A 26,887-nucleotide genomic window follows, 5' to 3' on the forward strand; every position below is an offset into this window, starting at 1 on the left:
GCAGGGCAGATTACCAGGACGTGTACTCCAAGAATGCGTTGACCAACTGGAAAGTGTCTTCACTGACATTTTCAACCTCTCCCTGCCTGAGTCTGTAATACTAACATGTTTCAAGCAGACCACCATAGTCCCTGTGTCCAAGAACACTAAGGTGACCTGCCTAAATGAATACCGATCCGTAGCACTCACGTCTGTAGCCATGAAGTACTTTGAAAGGCCGGTAATGGCTCACATCAACACCATTATCCCAGAAACCCTAGAACCACTCCAATTTGCATACCGCACCAACAGGTCCACAGATGATGCAATCTCTATTGCACTCCACACTGCCCTTTCACACCTGAACAAAAGGAACACCGATGTGAGAATGCTACTCATTGAGTACAGCTCAGCATTCAACACAATAGTGCCCTCAAAGCTCATCACTAAGCTAAGGTCACTGGGACTAATCACTACAACTGGATCCTGGACTTCTTGACGGGCCGACCCCCAGGTGGAAAGGGTATATAACAACACATCCGCCAAGCTGATTCTCAACAAGGGAGCTCCTCAGGTATGCGTGCTAAGCCCCCTCCTGTACATTCTGTTCACTCATGACTGCATGGCTAGGCATGACTCCAACACCATCATTACGTTTTCTGTTGACACAATAGTGTTAGGCCTGATCACCGACAATAATGAGACAGCCTATAGGGAGGAGGTCAGAGACCTGGCCATGTGGTGCAAGGACAACAACCTCTCCCTCAACGTGGTCAAGACAAAGGAGATGATTGAGGACCAATTCCCCCCTCAGGAGAAAGGGGAAAGATTTGGCATGGGTCCTCAGATCCTCAAAAGGTTTTACAGCTGCACCATCGAGAGCATCCTGACAGGTTGCATCACTGCTTGGTATGGCAACTTGGCAACTGCTCGGCCTCCGACCGCAAGGCACTACAGAGGGTACTGTGTACGGCACAGTACATCACCGGGGCCAAGCTTCCTGCCATGCACAACCTCTATACCAGGCGGTGTCAGAGGAAGGCACTAAAAATTGTCAGACTCCAGCCTCTTGTTTACTGCTACTCTTTAATTATTGGTCATAGACTGTTCTCTCTGCTACCGCACTGCAAGCGTTCTCTCTGTATCGTTAACCCCTGTACATAGCCCGCTATTGTTTACTGCTGCTCTTTAATTATTTGTCATTCTTATCTATTACCTTTTTTTGTTGGCATTTTCTTAATACTGCATTGTTGGTTAAGGGCTTGTAAGTAAGCATTTCAATGTAAAGTCTACACCTGTTGTATTCAGTGCATGTGACAATTATTTGATATTTTAACCATGTTATGAGGCTATACAGTGTGTTTACATTTACAATGTTTACAAACATTGGGCAAAAACAAACATATATTTTTGGTTCTCATGGATTTTGACAGTTGAACTGAGCTCATGAGGCATGTTTAAAGTATATTCTTCAAGAAAAAATGGACATATACAGTATATATAGAATTGGATATATATTGGATATATATTTTTATATAGAAGTCAAAAAATGGATGTAGCAACTACAAATTTTCCCTTCAAGTGTGCGAGTTTGAGCATGTGTCCATTAGGCCTATGGATTCTTTTTTTTATCAGCATGAATTAGATTGAACAATAAAAGCCCCACTTTTATTCCGTATGCTGGGATGCACATTTTCACTGTCTGTCCATTGGTTTCAAAAACAATGATTGATAGGCAGCATAAACTTCTTGAAATCAACCATTATTGGGTCCAAATACACATATAGATATATGAACAGCCATCCACAACAACCACTATTCGTGAAGTGCTAAAATCTAAATGAGAGAGCATCAGTGTAATGCACATCAGTGGGGGAAAAAAGTATTTCGTCAGCCACCAATTGTGCAAGTTCTCCCACTTAAAAAAGATGAGAGAGGCCTGTAATTTATCATAGGTACACTTCAACTATGACAGACAAAATTAGAAAAACAAAATCCAGAAAATCACATTGTAGGATTTTTAATTTATTTATTTGCAAATTATGGTGGAAAATAAGTATTTGGTCTATACCAAAAGTTTATCTCAATACTTTGATATATACCCTTTGTTGGCAATGACAGAGGTCAAATGTTTACTGTAAGTCTTCACACACTGTTGCTGGTATTTTGGCCCATTCCTCCATGCAGATCTCCTCTAGAGCAGTGATGTTTTGGGGCTGTTGCTGGGCAACATGGACTTTCAACTCCCTCCAAAGATTTTCTATGGGGTTGAGATCTGGAGACTGGCTAGGCCACTCCAGGACCTTGAAATGCTTCTTACGAAGCCACTCCTTCGTTGCCTGGGCGGTGTGTTTGAGATCATTGTCATGCTGAAAGACCCAGCCACGTTTCATCTTCAATGCCCTTGCTGATGGAAGGAGGTTTCCACTCAAAATCTCACGATACATGGCCCCATTCATTCTTTTCTTTACACGGTTCAGTCGTCCTGGTCCCTTTACAGAAAAACAGCCCCAAAGCATGATGTTTCCACCCCCATGCTTCACAGTAGGTATGGTTTCATCTGACCATATGACATTCTCCCAATCTTCTTCTGGATCATCCGAATGCTCTCTAGCAAACTTCAGACGGGCCTGGACATGTACTGGCTTAAGCAGGGGGACACGTCTGGCACTGCAGGATTTGAGTCCCTGGCGGCGTAGTGTGTTACTGATGGTAGGCATTGTAACTTTGGTCCCAGCTCTCATTCACTAGGTCCCCCGTGTGGTTCTGGGATTTTTGCTCACTGTTCTTGTGATCATTTTGACCCCCACGGAGTGAGATCATGCGTGGAGCCCCAGATTGAGGCACATTATCAGTGGTCTTGTATGTCTTCCATTTCCTAATAATTGCTCCCACAGTTGATTTCTTCAAACCAAGCTGCTTACCTATTGCAAATTTAGTCTTCCCAGTCTGGTGCAGGTCTACAATTTTGTTTCTGGTGTCCTTTGACAGCTCTTTGGTCTTGGCCATAGTGGAGTTTGGAGTGTGACTGTTCAAGGTTGTGGACAGGTGTCTTTTATACTGATAAAAAGTTCAAACAGGTGCCATTAATACAGGTAACAAGTGGAGGACAGAGGAGCCTCTTAAAGAAGAAGTTACAGGTCTGTGAGAGCCAGAAATCTTGCTTGTTTGTAGGTGACCAAATACTTATTTTCCACCATAATTTGCAAATAAATTCATAAAAATCATACAATGTTATTTTCTGGATTATTTTTTCAAATTTTGCGTGTCATAGTTGAAGTGTACCTATGATGAAAATTACAGGCCTCTCTCATCTTTTTAAGTGGGAGAACTTGCACAATTGGTGGCTGACTAAATACTTTTTTGCCCCACTGTTGATATCAATGATAAGTGATAACAGTATCGCCGTAGACTACACCACTGCTGTCACCATTACATCCTAGCGTTCGTTCAAGTTGGATAATCTTTGGATGACGACAACATTCGCACCATTGGAAGACATAGCTTGGTCTGTAGCCTACTCCTGTTCAAACACATTTGGTGTGTCATCACAGTGGTCTCAATTTTAATCTTGCACCTTTTTTTATGCTGATTTGAATGTCATTGAGAAAACAAAGAAACGTCCGTTTTCTTTCCACAAACATCCTTTCTGAATTTAAATGTAAACCTTGAAGTAAATCATCTATTTTTTCAAAAGTATCTGTAATCTGATTACAATATTTTTGCTGGTAAAATAACGAATTACAGTTACTGATTTTTGTAATCCTTACATGTAACCGATTACATATAATCCGTTACTCCCCAACCCTGTATATGTAGCTGTCACACCTGCTCCCGCTCTCCCACCCAGGCGTTCGGCGGCGCCAGGCTGCCAGGCATTACGCACTCCAGCCACCATAATTTTGCACACCTGCTACCCTCATCACTCGCATCAGCGATTCATTGGACTCACCTGGGCTCAATCCTCTGTGTTATTACCTCCCCTATATCTGTCTGTTCCCCAGCTCTGTTCCCCACTTCTGCATTAATTGTCGTATGTCGTTGCATTACCCGGTTCTGACACTGTTCCATGTCTGTGCAGAAATAAATGTTCACTCTCCACACCTGCTTCTCTACTCCAGCGTTGGTTCTTACAAAAGCAGTCCAGGGAAATTCCAGAGTCCCGGCTGTTTCTTTTCGGAATTCAACCCCCCCCCCCCCCCCCCAGCGTTTTGGCCAGGGTCCATCTGCGCTTACATAAAGTGAGGAGCTATTTCATTACTAAAGCAATTTCAGAGAGGCGTGAAAGAGAGGGGATAAACAATGTGCATGTTCCTTCATGAACATCAAATGAACAGTAAATAAAGTCCAGAAATCGCATTAGGCATTGTTGTGAGGCTTTGCCAGGTGGCTGCTTGTAAAGCACAACAATTACGTTGGTGTGCAGAGGCACTGTGTGGAGACCAGGCTCTGGGAGAGAGGAAAAAACCTAGTGCTTCAAATCCGAGAGTGGGATCCAACTCCCAAACCAAAACACTTCAGTTTGTCGTAACACACAATACAAAAAAGATAAAGCCTGGGGCGTACATGAGCAGAACCCACGCAGAAGTCCTATTCCCGTATTGTTCCAGAAGTCAAAGTTTGCTGATCCATCTTGCACAGTTCTCACATACAGGTCTTTCTTGGTCTCTTGCAGCTGACTTGGCTGGTCGCAGACAACAACAAAGAGATAGTAACAGCGTGATTGAATAACAAAGTCACCAAAAAAATGTTCGGGTTGGACATGTTCGGGTTGTTTTCGTCAGAAGTGAGATGAACAAAAAGGAAAAACTTTACCTGACATTGCAACTGTGAAAGAGAAGAGAGAAAACAGGAAAGTTCTTAGCTGAAGACCCTGAGGCAAGACCAAGCCTTCAGGCTCTAAACATGATCTTTCCTCTGACTGATATGCTTAGACATTATTCTGAACGTAGACAAAACACAGCCATCCAGAGGGTTCTGAACACAACATCTGAAGCCACTGTGAAACATTTCTACAGCTATTGTTTGAGATAATATTAGTAATATGTGTTCCTAGCCAGAGCACAGTGGAATGAGATGCAATATGGGTCCAAACACCAGATCCTGATTAATCAACTGTCTGGATGGATGCCAAGACCTCTAGATGACACAGGAAAATGAGCGTTGAGAACTTAGCGACTGAGATTTGGTTGGCAGAGACATACCGCAATTGGCATGAATTGGGAAAGATCCTACCATCATTGCTCTGATGTATAGTGATGGAAAGGAGAGAGACTGTGGGGCCAGAGATCTTAGAGACAGATGAAGAGGTAATGTGAAAAGATCATGCAACATCTGACGAAAAGGGAAATAAGTGAATAGTTGAAGGGAACAAGCTGACAAACTATTCAACACCAAAACCGCTCTAACTCTTCATTATCCATCCTCATAGCAGATCACATTGTGAGATGCTGGGAAAAAAGCGTTTCAAATTCAACAAGAGGGAAACGATCTCTACCCTCTTGAAAACAGTCAACACGGAGAATGTGGTAGAAATTGTTTCGCAGAGTCAGGGTGTCACGCGGGGTGGAACGGGTGAACCCAAGTGCAGACTCAGACAAGGAGACAGGGATAAGGTAACCAAGGTATTTATTGAAGAGAGAGGGGGGATATGGGGTGCAGGCCAGGGGGAGCAGGACTGATGAGACAAGGGACTGGCTACCGGAACCAGAGTCTGAGTGCACGGAACTGTAGCGGAGAGAAAAGCAGCATCAGGCACCACAGGATAACAAGATCCATGCAGGAACAAACGGCTTGAAATACAGACTGACTGAGCAGAGGCTACGATCTGGCAGTGTGGAAGCGGCAGGGCTGAGTATTTGTAGAGGTCTTGATTAAGGAACATGTTGCAGCTGGTGGGGATCTGCTCTGACTCCAGCACATCTGTCTCCACTCACACAATCAGATGACATGAGTCACACAGAGAGAGAAAGGGAGCACTGTGGGAGTGGCGGCAGGTTGGGGAGACACAGGATGAGAAGTAGAGGGCGTGGCAGATGTAACACGGGGGCCTATAAAGAAACAGTAAACCGATAATAAGGCCCACAGTAAAAGGGACTGTGATAGCACATTGTCTCAGGCTATTGTAAACCCTTAATATACACCATTAACAATCACATCTCAAGATAAATACAAGAGCTACCGTTGTTTTGAGTTCAGAGACAATAGTTGAGCTGAAAGTTCCGTGATGACTATGAAAATCCATGCCAAAGAGAAACAGAGAGAGAGAGAAAGAAAGGGAGGAGAAAATGAAGAGGCAGATAAAGAATGAAGAGAATGCATCAGTAGAAGAAGGGGTCGAGGGCAAAGGCAGCAAATAAAGCTTTTAATAATCTCTGCTGCCATCAGCATACCATATCTCAGGAAGGGGACCAGCATTGTACAAGCTGTCAGAGTGTTTATCTGTTGGAATATATACACAACGCAGAGACATAGACACACACACTTCTCACCCCTAAGGGTTAGCTGTAGAAGAATATCTCCTCTAATAACAGAATCCATTGAAGCATAATTGAAAATGACTTTTGGAAAATTGCCACATTAAGGGTACGGAAAGATATTTGACGGTGTTTGCCGGAAGAGCACAGTAGATTGTTGCTGAGAGACATGTAGGAGGGTGGAAACTCAAGCATGAATGAATAATGGAGGGAAAAACATTCACATTTACAGACTGGGTCCAATCAGTGAGAGGAGATGTTTTTTCTTTTTTATCTCGACACTTGGAGTGACCTTGAAAAATGAGAAACAGGCAACAGAGACAGGAAGAGGAAATATGAAACAGTCCATGCGTGAAACAAAACAACAACAGCAGGAACAGGGAAATGTGTCTGATGCAGAAGCCAGATTCACTACACCATCTAGGCTCTCTGGGTTTTTGATAATAAACTAGGAAGTCAAAGAATATTCCCACTGTGTGGAAAGAAAATGACATATAAGAACCAAGAGTAAGCACTGTAGGTACTGTATAGCTACTGCAGGTAGCTTGGAGGTTTAGAGTATTGTGCAAGATCGCTGAACTGAATCTGGAGCCGACAAGGTGTAAAATCTGTTGCTGGGCCCTTGATCAAGGAAATTACCCCAAATTGCTCCAGGGGCGCTGGGCAATAGTGACCCTGGCCGTAACTCCACTCCCTGCGGGTGTCTCAAGGGGAGTTGTGATATGCAAGAAACACATTTCCATGACACACTTGTAACAGGACAAATACACTGCTCAAAAAATAAAGGGAACACTTAAACAACACAACTCCAAGTCAATCACACTTCTGTGAAATCAAACTGTCCACTTAGGAAGCAACACTGATTGGCAATACATTTCACATGCTGTTGTGCAAATGGAATAGACAACAGGTGGAAATTATAGGCAATTAGCAAGACCCCCGATAAAGGAGTGGTTCTGCAGGTGCTGACCACAGACCACTTCTCAGTTCCTATGCTTCCTGGCTGATGTTTTGGTCACTTTTGAATGCTGGCGGTGCTTTCACTCTAGTGGTAGCATGAGACACAGTCTACAACCCACACAAGTGGCTCAGGTAGTGCAGCTCATCCAGGATGGGACATCAATGCGAGCTGTGGCAAGAAGGCTTGCTGTGTCTGTCAGCGTAGTGTCCAGAGCATGCAGGCGCTACCTGGAGACAGGCCAGTACACCAGGAGACGTGGAGGAGGCGGTAGGAGGGCAACAACCCAGCAGCAGGACCGCTACCTCCACCTGTGTGCAAGGAGGAGCAGGAGGAGCACTGCCAGAGCCCTGCAAATGGACCTCCAGCAGGCCACAAATGTGAATGTGTCTGCTCAAACGGTCAGAAACAGACTCCATGAGGGTGGTATGGGGGCCTGACGTCCACAGGTGGGGGTTGTGCTTATACAGCCCAACACCGTGCAGGACGTTTGGCATTTGCCAGAGAACACCAAGATTGGCAAATTCGCCACTGGCACCCTGTGCTCTTCACAGATGAACGCAGGTTCACACTGAACACATGTGACAGACGTGACAGTCTGGAGACGCCGTGGAGAATGTTCTGTTGCCTGCAACATCCTCCAGCATGACCGGTTTGGCGGTGGGTCAGTCATGGTGTGGGGTGGCATTTCTTTGGGGGGCCGCACAGCCCTCCATGTGCTCGCCAGAGGTAGCCTGACTGCCATTAGGTACCGAGATGAGATCCTCAGACCCCTTGTGAGACCATATGCTGGTGCAGTTGCCTCTGGGTTCCTCCTAATGCAAGACAATGCTAGACCTCATGTGGCTGGAGTGTGTCAGCAGTTCCTGTAAGAGGAAGGCATTGATGCTATGGACTGGCCCGCCAGTTCCCCAGACCTGAATCAAATTGAGCACATCTGGGACATCATGTCTCGCTCCATGCACCACAGACTGTCCAGGAGTTGGCGGATGCTTTAGTCCAGGTCTGGGAGATCCCTCAGGAGACCATCCGCCACCTCATCAGGAGCATGCCTAGGAGTTGTAGGGAGGTCATACAGGCACGTGGAGGCCACACACACTACTGAGCCTCATTTTGACTTGTTTTAAGGACATTACATCAAAGTTGGATCACCCCGGTTTTCCACTTTAATTTTGAGTGTGACTCCAAATCCAGACCTCCACGGGTTGATCAATTTGATTTCCATTGATAAATTGTGTGATTTTGTTGTCAGCACATTCAACTATGTAACGAAAAAAGTAGTTAATAAGAATATTTCATTCATTCAGATCTAGGATGTGTTATTTTAGTGTTCCCTTTATTTTTTGGAGCAGTGTATAAGCACCCCCTAAATGTTGTGGAAGAGAAAAGCTATGAGACAGGAAAGTTTCAGTCGCCAAATTTACTTTACCCTAATTTTCATGGAACTGTATGCATATAAGAGCCCATAGTGTGGCACGCAATTGTCAAGGCGTCAACTGGGATTGGCCAGTGTAGGCCATCATTGTAAAGATGAATTTGTTCTTAACTGACTTGCCTAGTTAAATAAAAGTGAGCACAAGATATAGCATTTGTCATAAGTTACTGGACACAGGGGAAAAAATAAAAGTGTACATTTCACAAATCACACTTTTATGCAAGTTACTGGACTGGATCATACTTCCATGGCACTTTAGGCAAGGCCATCATCAATCCATGCTTCCATTCACCACCAAGAGTGATAAGGTATTGTGACAAGCTACTGAACACAGATTGAAAAACAACTACAAAGACATGGCAGTTTAAATCTCACTTTGGTCCTAAGTAATTATTTCATGGCACTTTAAGCCATTGCATGAAAACATGTCACTGATTTCATTCACAAATGCACTCTTGAAGTGCTTTGAAGAACTATAATGTAAGAAACGCTGACATTTGGATGATGTTTTTAAGCACTTAACACCCAATCATGCTTAGGGTCATGTATAAAAATGCTCCGTTTCCCATTATTTTGACTACCATGGTTAGAAGATGAGATTTCAGTGACTTTGAAAGAGGGGTCTCAAAGGAGCATAGGGGGTTTAAAGTGTGTGTGTGTGTGTGTGTGTGTTTTAGGTTTTACTAGAACAAGGAACATTCGGACAATTGGGGACATTTCACCATTCCCCACAAGGAAAAATGCTATTTTAGGCTTAGGGGTTAGGTTTAAGGATAGGGTTAGAATTACGGGTTAGTATTATAATTAGGTTTCAGGGTTAGGAGTTAGTTTTAGGTTAGGGTTTGGGGAAAATAAGATTTTGAATGAGAATCAATTGTTTGGTCCCCACAAGGAGAGTAAAACAAAAGGTACGTGCATTTGTGTCTCAGTCACCAGAACTCAGCTCAATTGAACACTTATGGGAGATTCTGGAGTGGTGCCTGAGACAGCGTTTCCTCACCATCATCAGCAACATGTCTCGTGGAACAATGGTGTCACATCACTCCAATAGTGTTCCAAACACTTGTAGAATCTATACCAAGGTGCAATGAAGCTGTTCTGGAGGCTCGTGGTGGCCAAATGCCCTACTAAGACACTTTATGCTAGTGTTTCCTTTATTTTGGCAGCTACATGTACCTCTTTTTTTCATCAAGATTGATTTAAACATCAGTCGGTTTTAAACTGTTTTTCTGACCATTTACAGGATACCTTCACTGCTCCCAGTCCTGCTGCTTTCGTTTGTGGATGGAGGAGTTTAAGGCTCCATTTCTCTTCACCATTAGCCTTGGGGGGTGATGTGAAAAGGTGACTTCACACATCATCTGTTCCAACATGCCCCTTGGCATTTTGGGTAAGTCAATAATCCACCTCTCTTTAGTTGGATGCTGCTGAAGTATCTCTACGCCTCTCTAAAGACTGCCACTCTTTCAAAACATTTGAGAAATCATACAAAATATTGAGTTACTGAGAGTAAGTGAGGGGAAAAAATGGTTTGTCCCTTTTCCATGTGCACTTTAGCATTTACAATAATTGTATGGGATCTTCCCAGGCTTTTCAAAGCCATGTCATAATGAATGAGAGGCCCCAAACAAACATTTGATTTATACCTAGCTAGACTGATGGGCATCATACTCATAATTCCCCTCGCTGTCGGGTATAAATAATGTTGTGGAATGAATGGCACACAAATGCAATTGTTTAACTTCAACAAGGGTTGTTTTTCAGGCTGGGATCTGGGGATAAATAAGGCAATGCTCTTGCTTTCTAAAATAGGTGTTTGATAGTGTACCATCAAACATATTCACTGCCTTGCATCCTGCTGCGTTCCCCTCAAAGGATATGTGTTTTGTTGTTTCCAGAAATTCTCCAAAGAGATATATAAAATATATAACTCAGAGAGAGTGAAAGTGAGAGGAAGCCATATCTTCCACCTCTTACATCCTTTGTCTGTTTCCACCTTCTCCCTCTCTATAAGTAGTTTCAGAGCCAATATTATGGAAACGTATAACTCAGGATTGAGGAGATGGGCTGAGTTGATCTGAAGGAGGAAGTAAAGAAGAAAAGAAGGGAAAAGGCGAGAAAACTTCCCAAAACTTCAGGAAGTGAAGGGTGAAGAAGTAACATTCTGACTAATCTTTTTCATTGAAATGGATAATGTTGTTTTCCAGGCCAGGTTCACAGGGATCTGATGAGTCTGGCTGGCATTGAGGCAGTTCTTCTTGTTCTCTCTTGACACATCCCTGTCACCTTCTCTCTTTTAGTATTTATGTTATTTATGTCAGAATACCAGTGGTGCACTCAAGACTTCTAAGGCCACACACTGCATAACCTGTTGGCTAGATAGAATACAAAACATTCCACCATCATGTCTGAGGCAACAAGGACTGTACAGTCTGCATGCATGCAGGTCAGTGTACAATTTGTACTAGTACACACTGGCCTGTACATCCTTGAATTAATGATTAAGTCCACATTTCCAATTTGGATTCATGACCAGTCCAGTGAGTTATAAATCTCCAAAACAAACCTAGTATCAATATAACGAAGTAGAGGGTCGTACAAATCGAATGAAAACTTCAGTGTCGCAAAAAACAAAAACAAAAAAAAACAATTAAGCATTTGTGCACAAGAGGAAAATATTTGTGCCTTTATCACTGACACGTGTCGGCTTGATGAGATTTTAGCACAAACAAAACCGAGAGCTGCGGATTCAAAAGGGAGCTGCTCTTGAGTCGCATTTGTGTTGAAAACCCGTATTATCAACGGTTAATGCTGGTGATGAAAATCCAACCATTTACTGTTATGACAGAAAGCAAATTAGAGTGTGCTTCAGGATATGAGGGGAAAACCCAAGAGAATGTAATTAAAAAGGTTCAAATTTAAATATTGTGAGAAAGGAACTAAATAAATGACTACTATAATCATAGAATGAGTGATTAATGTATCAGACCCCAGGAAATGGGAGGGGAGAAGGACGTGCCCATTGAAATGACTAGAAATCCTATATGGAGAGCAAAACCATGAGTGTTTTTCACAGCAGTTTCACTGTAAAACGGAAGATGTACATATTGTATATCAAGGGATCCTTTCAAATTGTTACAATGCCACGGACTAAAGCCTATCTGTTGACGCAAAAGGACAATGTTGGCAAATCCTTCATTTTGAGCCGAGTCCTGGATCTGTTTATGAATAATCTTTGAGCAGCTTTGATATGGAATATACTGTATGCGCCTCGACATGATGATAACACAATATGATAAACATAGATATTCGACAACATATGAGAATCGATCTAAAAACCTCTAACGTCAGACATTTATTTGACTATCAAAATCAGATCTCGGTCATATCACTTTTTTTTACTTCCTACTTGAGGAAGTATTGGATTCCAATAAAAAAAAAGTTATATAGCACCTCTGGAGCTTTGAGGTAACGTCCAAGTCCAATTGTAAAAGGTCAGAGACATCAGGTTGGTCTATGGAAGAAAAATTACAAGATTATGTTCATGCTTTGATGAGTGCTCTCTCGTCTGTGTCTCTTGGGCTTTGAGACGATGCCTTGATGATAAAACCTAAAGACTGCATTCCATAGACAGGATCTGGTGTGTGTGACCCGAGATAGGGATAGCCTAGAGGAGTAGAATAATCCCTCATTGTTTCTAATCAATCTTGCATCTGGGAAACTACGCCGGATTGGGGGTAAAACAACACCCAGTGCAGATAACCACGAGATGAACCTAAGGTGGCTTATGATGCCCCCCGATCTGCATAGGAGGGGTGGAACCAGCCATGACTCAGCATTTTTAGATCTACTATATAAGAACTCTGCATTTTCTCAAGGGTGTTGGGTCGTAAGTTTCATTATTGCAATAATGAATCGGTATTAAATAAAGATGATTGTTTGAAGAAAGGACCGTCTCTCTCACTTGATTAGAATATTCAACGACACTTCTCTCCGCAACACAGGCACTGACCTGTGAAATATCAGCCAGCCTGGGAATCAGCTCGCTCTGCAAAATTATGTCATTTGAAAGGATGTCACTCACCCCTGCATGACCCCCACGGTGGCACATTGGGAATGGGGGGCAGGAGGGTATAAATGGCAAGGGAGAGATGGAAGGGATGTCCCAGATCAAACTTTCTCTTTCTGTCTTTCTCTCTGTCTTTCTCTCTGTATCTTGTCTTTGTCTCACTCGTCTCTCTCTCTCTGCCCCTATTCCTCTGTTTGACTGCAGAGGAATCCCCTCCACTCCAACTCACTAGATGTTACCTTCAGAAGACATGCATGTCTTTTCAGCCAGAGTTTTGTTCAGAGAATATACCCTTCACCGTCGCAAATCAAATCAAATTTTATTTGTCACATACACATGGTTAGCAGATGTTAATGCGAGTGTAGCGAAATGCTTGTGCTTCTAGTTCCGACAATGCAGTAATAACCAACAAGTAATCTAACTAACAATTCCTAAACTACTGTCTTATACACAGTGTAAGGGGATAAAGAATATGTACATAAGGATATATGAATGAGTGATGGTACAGAGCAGCATAGGCAAGATACAGTAGATGGTATCGAGTACAGTATATACATATGAGATGAGTATGTCAACAAAGTGGCATAGTTAAAGTGGCTAGTGATACATGTATTACATAAGGATGCAGTCGATGATATAGAGTACAGTATATACGTATGCATATGAGATGAATAATGTAGGGTAAGTAACATTATATAAGGTAGCATTGTTTAAAGTGGCTAGTGATATATTTACATCATTTCCCATCAATTCCCATTATTAAAGTGGCTGGAGTTGAGTCAGTGTCAGTGTGTTGGCAGCAGCCACTCAATGTTAGTGGTGGCTGTTTAACAGTCTGATGGCCTTGAGATAGAAGCTGTTTTCAGTCTCTCGGTCCCAGCTTTGATGCACCTGTACTGACCTCGCCTTCTGGATGATAGCGGGGTGAACAGGCAGTGGCTCGGGTGGTTGATGTCCTTGATGATCTTTATGGCCTTCCTGTAACATCGGGTGGTGTAGGTGTCCTGGAGGGCAGGTAGTTTGCCCCGGTGATGCGTTGTGCAGACCTCACTACCCTCTGGAGAGCCTTACGGTTGAGGGCGGAGCAGTTGCCGTACCAGGCAGTGATACAGCCCGCCAGGATGCTCTCGATTGTGCATCTGTAGAAGTTTGTGAGTGCTTTTGGTGACAAGCCGAATTTCTTCAGCCTCCTGAGTTTGAAGAGGCGCTGCTGCGCCTTCTTCACGATGCTGTCTGTGTGAGTGGACCAATTCAGTTTGTCTGTGATGTGTATGCCGAGGAACTTAAAACTTGCTACTCTCTCCACTACTGTTCCATCGATGTGGATAGGGGGTGTTCCCTCTGCTGTTTCCTGAAGTCCACAATCATCTCCTTAGTTTTGTTGACGTTGAGTGTGAGGTTATTTTCCTGACACCACACTCCGAGGGCCCTCACCTCCTCCCTGTAGGCCATCTCGTCGTTGTTGGTAATCAAGCCTACCACTGTTGTGTCGTCCGCAAACTTGATGATTGAGTTGGAGGCGTGCGTGGCCACGCAGTCGTGGGTGAACAGGGAGTACAGGAGAGGGCTCAGAGCGCACCCTTGTGGGGCCCCAGTGTTGAGGATCAGCGGGGAGGAGATGTTGTTACCTACCCTCACCACCTGGGGGCGGACCGTCAGGAAGTCCAGTACCCAGTTGCACAGGGCGGGGTCGAGACCCAGGGTCTCGAGCTTGATGACGAGCTTGGAGGGTACTATGGTGTTGAATGCCGAGCTGTAGTCGATGAACAGCATTCTCACATAGGTATTCCTCTTGTCCAGATGGGTTAGGGCAGTGTGCAGTGTGGTTGAGATTGCATCGTCTGTGGACCTATTTGAGCGGTAAGCAAATTGGAGTGGGTCTAGGGTGTCAGGTAGGGTGGAGGTGATATGGTCCTTGACTAGTCTCTCAAAGCACTTCATGATGACGGAAGTGAGTGCTACGGGGCGGTAGTCGTTTAGCTCAGTTACCTTAGCTTTCTTGGGAACAGAAACAATGGTGGCCCTCTTGAAGCATGTGGGAACAGCAGACTGGTATAGGGATGATGCCTTCTGAGTTCCACGTACAGTAGCCACCTTGTCTCAGTTGACACAGCAGCCTATCTGATAGCAGCATTTCAGTCATTTTTAAAGGTTTTCTTTCTTTCTAGGACAATTTAAGGAGTGAATTGACACCCACTAATTCACAGCAGGAGAGCTTCACAATGTGTTGAACTTTGAGCTATGATACATTTCAGTTGGGAAAGTATTCATAGATAAGTGTGACACAAGAACATTACTACTACAACAGAGACTCATTAATACAAATGCCCAGAAAAATACTGTGTTGTATTATATAGTACACTTAATTCACAGTTACACAATTAGTCTAAGCTACTAATCTAACAATACCACTTCACGCGTCTCATAAAAATGAAATCATTATAGTGATGTTAGCTAACTGTCATGTTTTCGCAACCTCTGTACAAAAAAAGCTGTTCCTGTTGAGCTGACGTGAAGTCAAGAATGTTGTGTGAGACGCAATTAAGCTTCCTGTAAGACATATTTGTTTGAAAAGTTAAAAGCTAAGCGTTACGTTTCCGTCTAGTTATATTGAATGTGTTCTGTTTTCACAGTCTCTGTATGTACGATATATGCTGGTCCCGTTGAGTTGGATTGGAGTCAGGGAAATGATGCGTTAAGTTGGATACATGCAGACAGGCTCATCTCGAAGAGGTTTCAGCATCTGCCATCCAGGCATCTGCTCTGATGCAGTAGCACCGCCGAAGACATTACCTTTCTGAATTCCTTCCAGACTTCCTACTGAGTCATTAAGTGACAAGGTACATACCGTGAGTGTTTCTTCAGTAAGCATACTATAAATTCCTTTTAGGAACTAGGATCTCCAGTATGGGAGGTAATTTTTGGCTACCTACACCAGAAGTAGAAAAGGGTACAAATTCCCCAAATAATCATACAATGCATATCAAACGCTTCTGTGTTTCTATACTTGTGTACCTATTTGCTAAGCCTGAATAATTAATGAGCAATAAACGGCTCAACCGCCAAGTTAAGATACTCAGAAGACATAGATGAAGAGAGGAGACAGATCTGAATAACGTATGAAAGAGATCAATTAACAATTAATGTTATGAACAGAGAGGAACAGAGCAAATCAAATGCAGAGACATTGCAAAGTTTATGGCTGCGATCATTTGTTGATTCATGGGTATGAACTATAATGTTCTGGACGATTCTGACTAGTGTTTAGATTGATCTCTCTCTAACTCTATGTTTCCACTTGTTCTCTCTCTACATCCCTCATTCTCTGGGTACCACCAGTTCTCATATGAACAAAGTCAAATATGATCATATATGCACTGGTTTTGTTGATAAGGAATCCCAGCACTGTGGCAACCGTCATAGTGATGTATCAGAACCCCAGCCAAGCAGGGCAGGTCTCATACAACGGGTGGTTTACTGCTGTAACTGCCTTCTCACGGCGGAGGGATATGACTTGGCTGAATGAATGCCAGGTCACATCTCAGAGGCTTGGCGATGTTCTCCTACACCCAGGATTATTTACTCCTCTAATGACTACACCTGACTTCAATTACTTTACATGCTGACAAAAACACCTGGCATATGTATCCTTGTTCCTGCCCTATAGCTCATTTTGAAGAGCTTCACTGTTGTATGATGTAACGTGTTAGATGTTGAAATATCTATTTTCTAAGACAATTAATTTTGGATTATTTTTGAAGACTGACTCGCAGTAGCAGACTTTTCTCTGCTCTATAACCAGGGACGGACTGGGAGAAAAAAACGGTCCTGATCCGCCCACCAGACCGGCCCACCAGAACCGGTCCCCATATACTTTACCACGGCCGCCCTGCAAATGCACGCACGTACACACACGACCGGCCCCTAATACAACATCCTAGTTGCATCACAACCATTGACCACTATTGCAGTACTACTTGAAAAAGGCTGTAGAATACACACAAATACTGCACATTACATTGGTATAAAACTTCTATAGAACACACACTGAATTTGTCATGATTGAACTACCTCACATCACATGAAGCCTGGAGTGAAAAAGAGATTCTAAAATATCCACTATACTCACTGAGACATAGAACTGTCTAACTGCTGCTCAGGGTCAGCTGGCTGGCTTTAAGTCATGGGAGTACACCTAAAAAACAATGGCTGAACACCTCTCCGAAAATAGAACATAACCTTTAAGGGAGCAACACAAGCCATCATGAGTCATGATTCATCTACATCACCTGAAGCCTTCAAATCGAAGCAAACATTTGCTGAGATCTTGAAGGGCTGTCTCTGGAAGACCATCGGATGCTATTTGGGAGAAGGTTCTTGGGTCCGCATATAGAGTGCAATGAGACAGAAATCACCTGCGGATACTATCTGTGACTGTATCTATAATTTGATTGTGGACTTGAACTTTATAGACATTCTCTGCCTCTGTCAAAGCTTCCTCTTGAGCCATCGCTCCAGACATGATTTTCTTTTTTCTTGCCCTTTCTGTGGCAGAGTGGATTCCACCTCCTCCAGCTCGGTGTCCTCATCCTGTTCTTTGATCTTCTTATTTGCAAACTGAACAAATGTGTCTGTAGCTGCCATAATGGCGTCAAAGTCTCTTGAAATGCCTTTCAGAGTTTCCTGTGTAGTCACAACCATTCAAAGGGCAGACAGGATATCCGTCCCACTTGTCTGCAGGTATTTGGACAGTGGTGACGTGTTGTCAAATATCCAAAGAAATATTTAAGCTGTCAGTATTGTCTTATACTGGAGAAGCGCTTCAGTAAATCCTCTTTCCTTCACCCGAGCAGTTGTCTTCATGTTGGCCTGTCCTTGCACGGCTGATAGTGTCAACATAGAGATCCTGGTCTGGTTTTCCAAAGGATATAGAGACCTTCTTCAAAGCACTATCCTTAGCCCACCAGTGTGTTTCTCCGATTGAAGATAGCGTCTATGTCGTGTGTCCTGGCTCTTCTTCTCCCACACATCCATTCTTTGGTCGGATTCACGGAGTAACACAGCAATGTCTTTAAGGAAAGCAAACAGTGACCCACTTGCTAAGACAACTTCAGTTGTGTCAAAACCCCAGATTAAGGACATGCACATAGCACAATTCATGCACTTGATTGGGGGACTTTGAGGATAACAGAGTAGAGAAGCACTTACATTTGCCCAGCATATTGGATGCTCCATACGTAGCATTGCCAATGCACTTGCTCATGTCTAATTATCCATGACATCTGTCAACAATTGGACAAAATACTGTCCAGTGGATGCCTCACACTTCACAACAACCACAAGCCTCTCTCGTACGACATCTGTCACATATCTCACAATGACAGACCACTGATCTTGAGAAGTTATGTCCCGAGTTACATCGATCTGGACAGAGAACGTTCCAGCTTGCTCAATTTCACTTGACATGGTCTCTTGGGTAAATGCTCAGAATTGTGTGAATGACGGTGTTGACAGTATTCTTTTTTAGAGGAGTGTGATCAGAGAACCTCTTGCCCCAGACTGATGTAGGTTCTTGCTTTTCTCGAAGCATTCGGTGAGATGTTCTTACAAGCAGACGTCATACTATCCCATCAGTATTATCATCTCCAAGAAATGACCGTGATGGATACTGGTGTCCTCTAATGTATACGCAGCCTCAGACTGCCTCCTCCTGTAACTGAGCCCCCTCTTGCCAATGACTTTAAAAAAGTATGCCTCAGCACTACTTCTGGGCAGGTTGCTCTTCTCATGCTCCTCTACCCTTTGGTGAACATGTTTCCAATCAGTCATACCACTCACAAAAATACAGTATAACGAATGGCTTTCTTCATTGTATGACAGCCATTTTCGATTGGTGCCGTCTTTAAAACAGAAAACCATCAATGCTCTCGTCCACTGAAACTGGATTGGGCCTGTCATCAACCTCAATGCTCTCGTCCACTGAAACTGGACTGGGCCTGTCGTCAATCTCAATGCTCTCTTCTACTGAAACTGGACTGGGCCTGTCATCAACATCAATGCTCTCTTCCATTGAAACTGGACTGGGCCTGTCATCAACATCAATGCTCTCTTCCACTGAAACTGGACTGGGCCTGTCATCAACATCAATGCTCTCTTCTACTGAAACTGGACTGGGCCTGTCATCAACATCAATGCTCTCTTCTACTGAAACTGGACTGGGCCTGTCATCAACATCAATGCTCTCTTCATCTGGAACTGGTCTGGGCCTGTCATCAACATCAATGCTCTCTTCTACTGAGACTGGACTGGGCCTGTCATCAACATCAATGCTCTCGTCTACTGAAACTGGTCTGGGCCTGTCATCAACATCAATGCTCTCTTCCACTGAAACTGGACTGGGCCTGTCATCAACATCAATGCTCTCTTCCACTGAAACTGGACTGGGCCTGTCATCAACATCAATGCTCTCTTCCACTGAAACTGGACTGGGCCTGTCATCAACATCAATGCTCTCTTCTACTGAGACTGGACTGGGCCTGTCATCAACATCAATGCTCTCTTCTACTGAAACTGGACTGGGCCTGTCATCAACATCAATGCTCTCTTCTACTGAAACTGGACTGGGCCTGTCATCAACATCAATGCTCTCTTCATCTGGAACTGGACTGGGCCTGTCATCTACCCCAAAGATCCTCTATTCCAATGAAACTGGACTGGGCCTGTCATCAACCTCAATGCTCTCTTCTACTGAAACTGGACTGGGCCTGTCATCAACCTCAATGCTCTCTTCTACTGAAACTGGACTGGGCCTGTCATCAACCTCAATGCTCTCTTCTACTGATACTGGACTGGGCCTGTCATCAACCTCAATGCTCTCTTCTACTGAAACTGGACTGGGCCTGTCATCAACCTTGATATTAATACAATAATATAGAAATGAACTAATAAAGGCCCAATTTTGAAAAACTACAAAAACACAGCAGCAGCCCCACTATTTCATACCAAGTGAATGAATGACAACACAACATGTTTTTTCGTGTGGCTTTACTCGCCGTTCATACCGGACTTTTGGCATGGTTGAGTTTCAATGCATTGTCGAGGAAGAGGTGAAGTGGTAGGAACTGTGGCGATGAGGATCATAGCTAGCAAATCACTGTAGCCATATTCTCTCGCACAAAATATGAATTTGAGAGGGAAAGGACTTGATTGGTTTTACAATATGTATACTATTTGCAACCAATGGCTGTATAGATATGAAATAAAATGTACATTTGTGTTTGTTTAATGCAATTTAGGATTTAGAACGACAAGGCAAAAACAACCAGAATGAAATGAAAATGCTTCTTTTAGCTAAGTGACATTATGTGATGGTAAATCACTGATACTCAAGTGATTGCCATTTCTCACAAAAAAAACCCACAGGATGGCAAAATCTAGGCATTCAAAGCTTTGCTAGGTGTCAAATTTGAGTTCTTCCCGCTAGCTGTTTGGAAAACCCAGTTACTCTACGTCTTTACCTCAATTCTTTCTTTCTAGTACATTTACACAGCAGTAGCTGACCAACAGTATTTGCATTTCACTCATAAATTCTGATATAACTGTCAGGATTTGGCCAGGGTTGTTCCGGGTTTTGGTCACTAGATGCCCCCATTGTGCTTTTTGACCTTATGTTTTTTCCCTTGTTCCCCATTATTATTTGCACCTGTGCCTCGTTCCCCCTGATTGTATTTAAACCCTTAGTTTCCCTCAGTTCTGTGCTCTGTGTTTGTATGTTAGCACCCAGCCCTAGTGTTCTGTGTATTCTTGTCGTTTCCGGTGGATGCTCTTGTGGAATTCTGTTTTTGTTTTTGAGTATCTCTTGAGGCTTTTTTGTGCTATTCCTACCACCTTTTGGATTTGCCATTTTGTATTGAAGGACTTCTCCTTTTTTACTTTATTAAATACACCGTCTTAAGTACTGCTGTGTCTGCCTCATCTTCTGGGTTCTGCTGACTATTCGTGGCTCAGTTGGTTAAGTGACTGTTTCTCACTCCGGAGACCCAGGTTCGTAACCGGGTCCTGACAATAACATGTCGTATTTGTAACACATTTAGGCACATCTATTGCTTTGGCTGCCCTATCTTTGGCTTCGCTGTCTTCTCCGTCTACTCTTTTACCCACGAACCAGGTTATGGCATCTTCCTCTTGCAGGTCTAGCACTTCGATGTTAATGTCAGTGGCACTGGTACTAATACCGAATAAGTCGGTTCGTTTTTACATTTACAGTACTTGCATTTGAGTGAAGTTTTTGACTCTTTTGTCTCTTAACTTTTCAGCCCAACCCTTACGTTTTAACCAGTTGCGACGAGGAAACCCGTATCCGGGAGCGTAATCATAGCCTCAAATGCATTAGCATAACGCAACGGACATAAATACCCCTATAAACTTTTCCTATTCATGAAAATCGCAAATGAAATGAAATAAATATATTCAAACACAAGCCTTTTGTTAACAACACTGTCATCTCAGATTTTCAAAATATGCGTTACAGCCATCGCTAGACAAGCATTTGTGTAAGTTTAGCATGGCATAATGCTATGCCAGGCTCTGCTGGCAGCAGGCAACATTTTCACGAAAATAAGAAAAGCAACCAAATCATTTACCTTTGAAGAACTTCAGATGCTTTCACTCAGGAGACTCCCAGTTAGATAGCAAATGTTCCTTTTTTGCAAAAATATTATTTTTGTAGTCAAAAAAGCTCTTGTTTCTTCACCATGCTTGGCTGAGAAATCGACCGAAAAATGATACAACTATAACACCAAACTTTTTTCAAAATTAGCTACATCGACAGAAACACGGCAAACGTTGTTTAGGATCCATCCTTAAGGTGTTTTTAACAAATATATTCGATAATATATCCGTCGAGGCAGTTGGTTTCTCATAAGAAGCGATTGGAAAAATGGCTACCTCAGTATTTTACGCAAGGTTTTCTGCAGGAGACACCATGTGACCACATGCCATATATGGTCCCTTACAGCCATTCTTCAAGGGAAATGCCTAAAAAGATGTCACAATGCTGTAGACACCTTGGGGAAAACGGGGAAAACGTAAGCTCATTCGTAGCTCATTCACAGCCATATAAGAAGTCATTGGCATGAGGCGGTTTCAAAAAATGCGGCACTTCCTGGTTGGATTTTTATCTGGGTTTCGCCTGTAACATCAGTTCTGTGGCACTCACAGACAATATATTTGCAGTTTTGGAAACGTCAGAGTGTCTTCTTTCCAAAGCTGTCAATTATATGCATAGTCGAGCATCTTTTCGTGACAAAATATCTTGTTTAAAACGGGAACGTTTTTCATCCAAAAATTTAAATAGCGCCCCCTAAATCCAACTGGTTAAACTCTGCTTTTCCATTTTCTATTTTAGCTCGTTTTTGAGCTGTCGCTGTCAGTCAGTGTCAATGTGTGAGTGAGTTTGAGCGAGACAAAGGGGGCGGGGCTGTCACGCCCTGGCCATAGAGGCTTTTTATTCTCTATTTTGGTTAGGCCAGGGTGTGACTGGGATGGGCGTTCTATGTTATTTTTTCTATGTTTTTGTATTTCTTTGTTTTTGGCCGGGTATGGTTCTCAATCAGGGACAGCTGTCTGTCATTGTCTCTGATTGAGAACCATACTTAGGTAGCTCTTGCCCACGTGGGTTTTGTGGGTAGTTATTTTCTGTTTAGTGTGTTTTGCACCTGACGGAGCTGTTTCAGTTGTTCCTTTTTGTTTCTTTGTATTCAGTGTTCAGGTCTATTTAACAAAATGACGAATACTTACCACGCTGCACCTTGGTCCTCACCTTCTTCCACCAACGGCCGTTACAGGGTCTAAGGGTTGCATAGAAGTTTGTTTGGAATAGACCAATGGGCCTGGGGGGAAAAGGGGGATTGGCTCATGTTGCTCAACTTTGCCAACGTTTTTATTAGTAGTAAAAAAAAATTAAGGCAGGCGACCCACGGGGAATTCTCCCGGTGCTCCCGGTGGCCAGTCTTCTACTGTCTATAACGAATTAAAAGGAGCTTTGCGATTGAACAATGTCTTAGGTTAGATACTGGATATCTATTTTGTAAGATTTTGTTTTCATTTTTTAATGGTGTCACTTTGATTTCCTAGCAACTTACTCATACCTTGACAACAATATGGGGACATTGCTAATCTTTGCAGATATTCAAAGAGAAACCCAGCTAGCTTTCTCTAGCCTCAAGGAAAAACCCTACATGCCAGTTGTCATTGTCAGATTCATTTTAGTCTGAATGTCTGTCTGAAAACCTCCTCAAAGATGAAGGGTGGATTTGTTTTGTGCTCTGAAGAGAGATATTAACATTGAAATCCCATAGCCGCAATCTAAACAAGACCAAATTGTGGAGTCTGTACTGGAGTCAAACATGGTGCAGTATTATGTGTAATAATACATTTTGTGCAGTGAATTGAACTGCACAAAAAAAAGATGCAGATGGAATCCTCCCTTGTTACCCAATGGAAAACAAATGCTGTACTGAAACACATGGAAAATAAATTAGGGTTTTAAGGTTTTCATTAAATGTAAGTCTTGGAAAAACAAAACACAGAACATCACCACAATGTCCTTAACTCTCTCTCTCTCTCTCTCTCCTTCCCCTCTCTCTTCCTCCCAGTCAGCTTAACTCACCAAATTGACTGAAAGGATCGCAAGCTCTTGCTGTGTCACTACTACAGCCACTACAGCAAAAATGAAAGAAAAGAAACATCAACGAAAGTAATGAATGAAGACAACCTGTTCGGCAAATTTTTAAGCACTTTGTGTTGATACTCTGTGTTGTGTTTCTGTTAATGTCCTGGGAAGGTGTAAAGGGGACAGAGGTACATCCGTGGTAAGTTTGGTCAGAATCAGGATCAAAATCTGGATTTTGGAAACAAAACTTAATGTGATAAAAGTATGTAATAAGCCATGAAATAACTCAAACCTATTAGATAAACATAAATGTTTAAGAATACCGCAGGTTATTCTCTCAGAAGAGAAGAGAGACTGGGCACACTTATGTTATATTCTCTTAGAAGAACACCAACCTACGTAAAAAAAACTATCAAAAGCAGCTTAAACAACAACAACAGGTGTTCGTCGGCATGTTATGAATGTCCCTTCGGCTCCGTCCCCAACACAGCACTTGTCAAGGTCGCACTTTGCTAGCCTGTATGCCCACTTTGAACCCTTTCTCTCTTGATCGCTCAGTGCTGCCAGGCTTGGACCCTGACAAGCATGATCCTGCATTCAGTCCCTCTGTTCCCATAGGATTGATCTGAGTGGTTTGTAGAGCTGCAAAGAGAGAGAGGAGAGAAGGTGGACTTTGATAACCCACTGAAGAGGTTGAAGGATGAATCACAGACCAAGATGGCCGACCCTGTTCTACAGACCCTGTGGTCAGCTTTGATATCAAAGCAGAGGTCCAAAGAACTGTGCTTTTTTTACTCTGTAAAGCCTGAAGTGACGTATGACTGATATACTGTACCTGAATCCCAAGTCAACCCCTATAACTCCTCCTGGAGGACATTTGAAACGTGTAGAGTATTTGTATAAAAATACTTACGAAGTTTCTAATTTCCACCTTGAAATTTCAGAGTAGATGTAACATCACCCCTAAAAAAATCTATTTAGGATCCACAAAATAATTCACATTTCTTCTTTCTGCAGGATTATTTGTCTGCTATAGTAAACTGCCTCAAATCAAGATCCTACATCTATAGTTGAAAAAAATTCCACCCAGCCTATTAGAAGGCAAATTGTTAAAACATGTTTAACAATTTTGCTTAAACCTATTGTAACGACGTTCTTCTGTTGAAGAAGGAGCGGACCAAAATGCGGCGTGGTGGTTACTCATGTTTATTAATGAAAATAAGACTAGATATGAAAACTGAATGTACAAAACAACAGACGAAACGTGAAAACCTATACAGCCTATCTGGTGAACATAAACACAGAGACAGGAACAATCACCCACGAAACACTCAAAGAATATGGCTGCCTAAATATGGTTCCCAATCAGAGACAATGATAATCACCTGACTCTGATTGAGAACCGCCTCAGGCAGCCATAGACTATGCTAGACACCCCACAAAACCCCAAGACAAAAACACACCACAATAACCCATGTCACACCCTGGCCTGACCAAATAAATGAAGATAAACATAATATATTTCGACCAGGGCGTGACACCTATCCAGTTATCTTAGATCTACGGGAGAGGCTAGTGGGTAGAAAGGGCCAAGGGACTGATATAGGGATTCAGCGTATGCTCCTCTGAGTGGTAGGCTACTGATGCAACCAGGTCACATATGGAGTCTGTGGAGGAGACAAACAAAGAGTAATACTGAGAAGACAACACTGTCTTTATATAAATGCCACAACAGCCAGATGGTCACAGCGTTACTAACGATTTACATTACCACCTCCGGGTTGCGTCATTAATTCCGAGGTTGACGCTGGAATTTGTTAAATGCAAAAATGGAAAAGAATGACTCGTCTAAAACTTTAATTATTTACCATTCGTCTCGACACAGATGACTTGAGTGAGAACGAGGAAGAGGTTTTACATAATAAATGCTATTTTCACAGCAGTCGCTTTGTTTTCTAATGCTACAAACCAACTAAAAATCAGGCTTTTTTAGTTGCATACTTGTCTCTTGTTACCGTCCCCCTCTTTGCGCCAAGAGTATGCTTCTTTAAAGTGAACAGACAAGACTGACTTGAGTCACTTCGCTGCAAGGTGATTCGCTAGCTGTCTCTCTTCGTCTTGCCTGACTACATTTAGAGATATACATCAGGAAAATGGAACTCAGGAGGGAGAAGGGAATAAAGCCTAGACCAGTTGTTAGACCTGACCTCAGTGGTCCATGTGTTCAGGCTCCAGGCTTGGCCTCACTAGCCTGGCTGGGCCTTAAGAGCCCCAAGGACTGGCCCGGACCTCACTGGGGAGCCACTGATGGTTCTCTCTGAGAGACGGTGCCACCACCCCGGGGCCTCTCTTCTCCTCCTAAGACTGTGAGCAGATGGTTCAAGCCAAGCAAGATTGTACTGCCAGAGAGGGCAATGTAGAGAGAGAGGAAGAATAACATGGAAGAAGGAAATTGGATTCATGCCATGCTTGTAAAATGCAAAGCAAAACGGAGCTTTTCTTGGAATGTTGGTAGTGTGTCTTTGTGCGCTTGCATGTTCTTGCTTAAGTGTGTGTGTGTGGAGGTTCCTGCAGGGGTCTGATGTTTTGTCAGACAAGCTCACTCTCCTCTGCCAGGGGGTGGCACCACACAGACAGGAAGCAGTCCCCCTCCATGACAGCATGAATTGAAAATGCACATTGAATAACTGGGGCACCAGATGAAATCCCAGAGAATACTTTTATCCTGTCAGCTTGTATCACCGTCATGAAAATCATAATCATGTCTCTGAGAATGCCACAAACGGAATACAAACAGTGAAAGCAATAAATGTGGGGCGGTTGCGCTAAATACTGAACTTTCAACCCCATGTAAAATATTGTCACATTTGTTTACATAGTGCCAATCGTTGTTGGTCTGTTTAGTCGACTGGATTCAATGCAATACGGAATACCACAAACTCGAAACTTTAAAAAAAAAATATATATAAAACCTTTATTTAACTAGGCAAGTCAGTTTAGAACAAATTATTATTTACAATGACGGCCTCCACGAAGCTATCAACAAAGATTCACAAGGTTGCCGTTTTTCCAGTACACTCTTGTTTCACCTGTCCTTTTGATTGTCTCCACCCACTCCAGGTGTCGCTTATTTTCCCCAGTGTATTTATCCCTGTGTTTCCTGTCTCTCTGTGCCAGTTCGTCTTGTATGTTTCCAAGTCAACCAGCGGGTTTCCCGTTCTGCTTTTTGCTATTCTCCTTTTTCTAGTCCTCCCGGTTTTGACCTTTACTTGTTTCTGGACTCTGTACCCGCCTGCCT

At 43.0% G+C, this 26,887-nt stretch overlaps 1 pseudogene; it reads right to left on the reverse strand.

Moving 5' to 3' along the window:
• Positions 1 to 26,887, reverse strand: part of LOC135520755 (VPS10 domain-containing receptor SorCS1-like) — a 120,805-nt pseudogene that overhangs the window by 16,265 nt on the left and 77,653 nt on the right.

This window comes from Oncorhynchus masou, chromosome 4 (genome assembly GCF_036934945.1).
Source record: "Oncorhynchus masou masou isolate Uvic2021 chromosome 4, UVic_Omas_1.1, whole genome shotgun sequence".
NCBI lineage: Eukaryota > Metazoa > Chordata > Actinopteri > Salmoniformes > Salmonidae > Oncorhynchus > Oncorhynchus masou.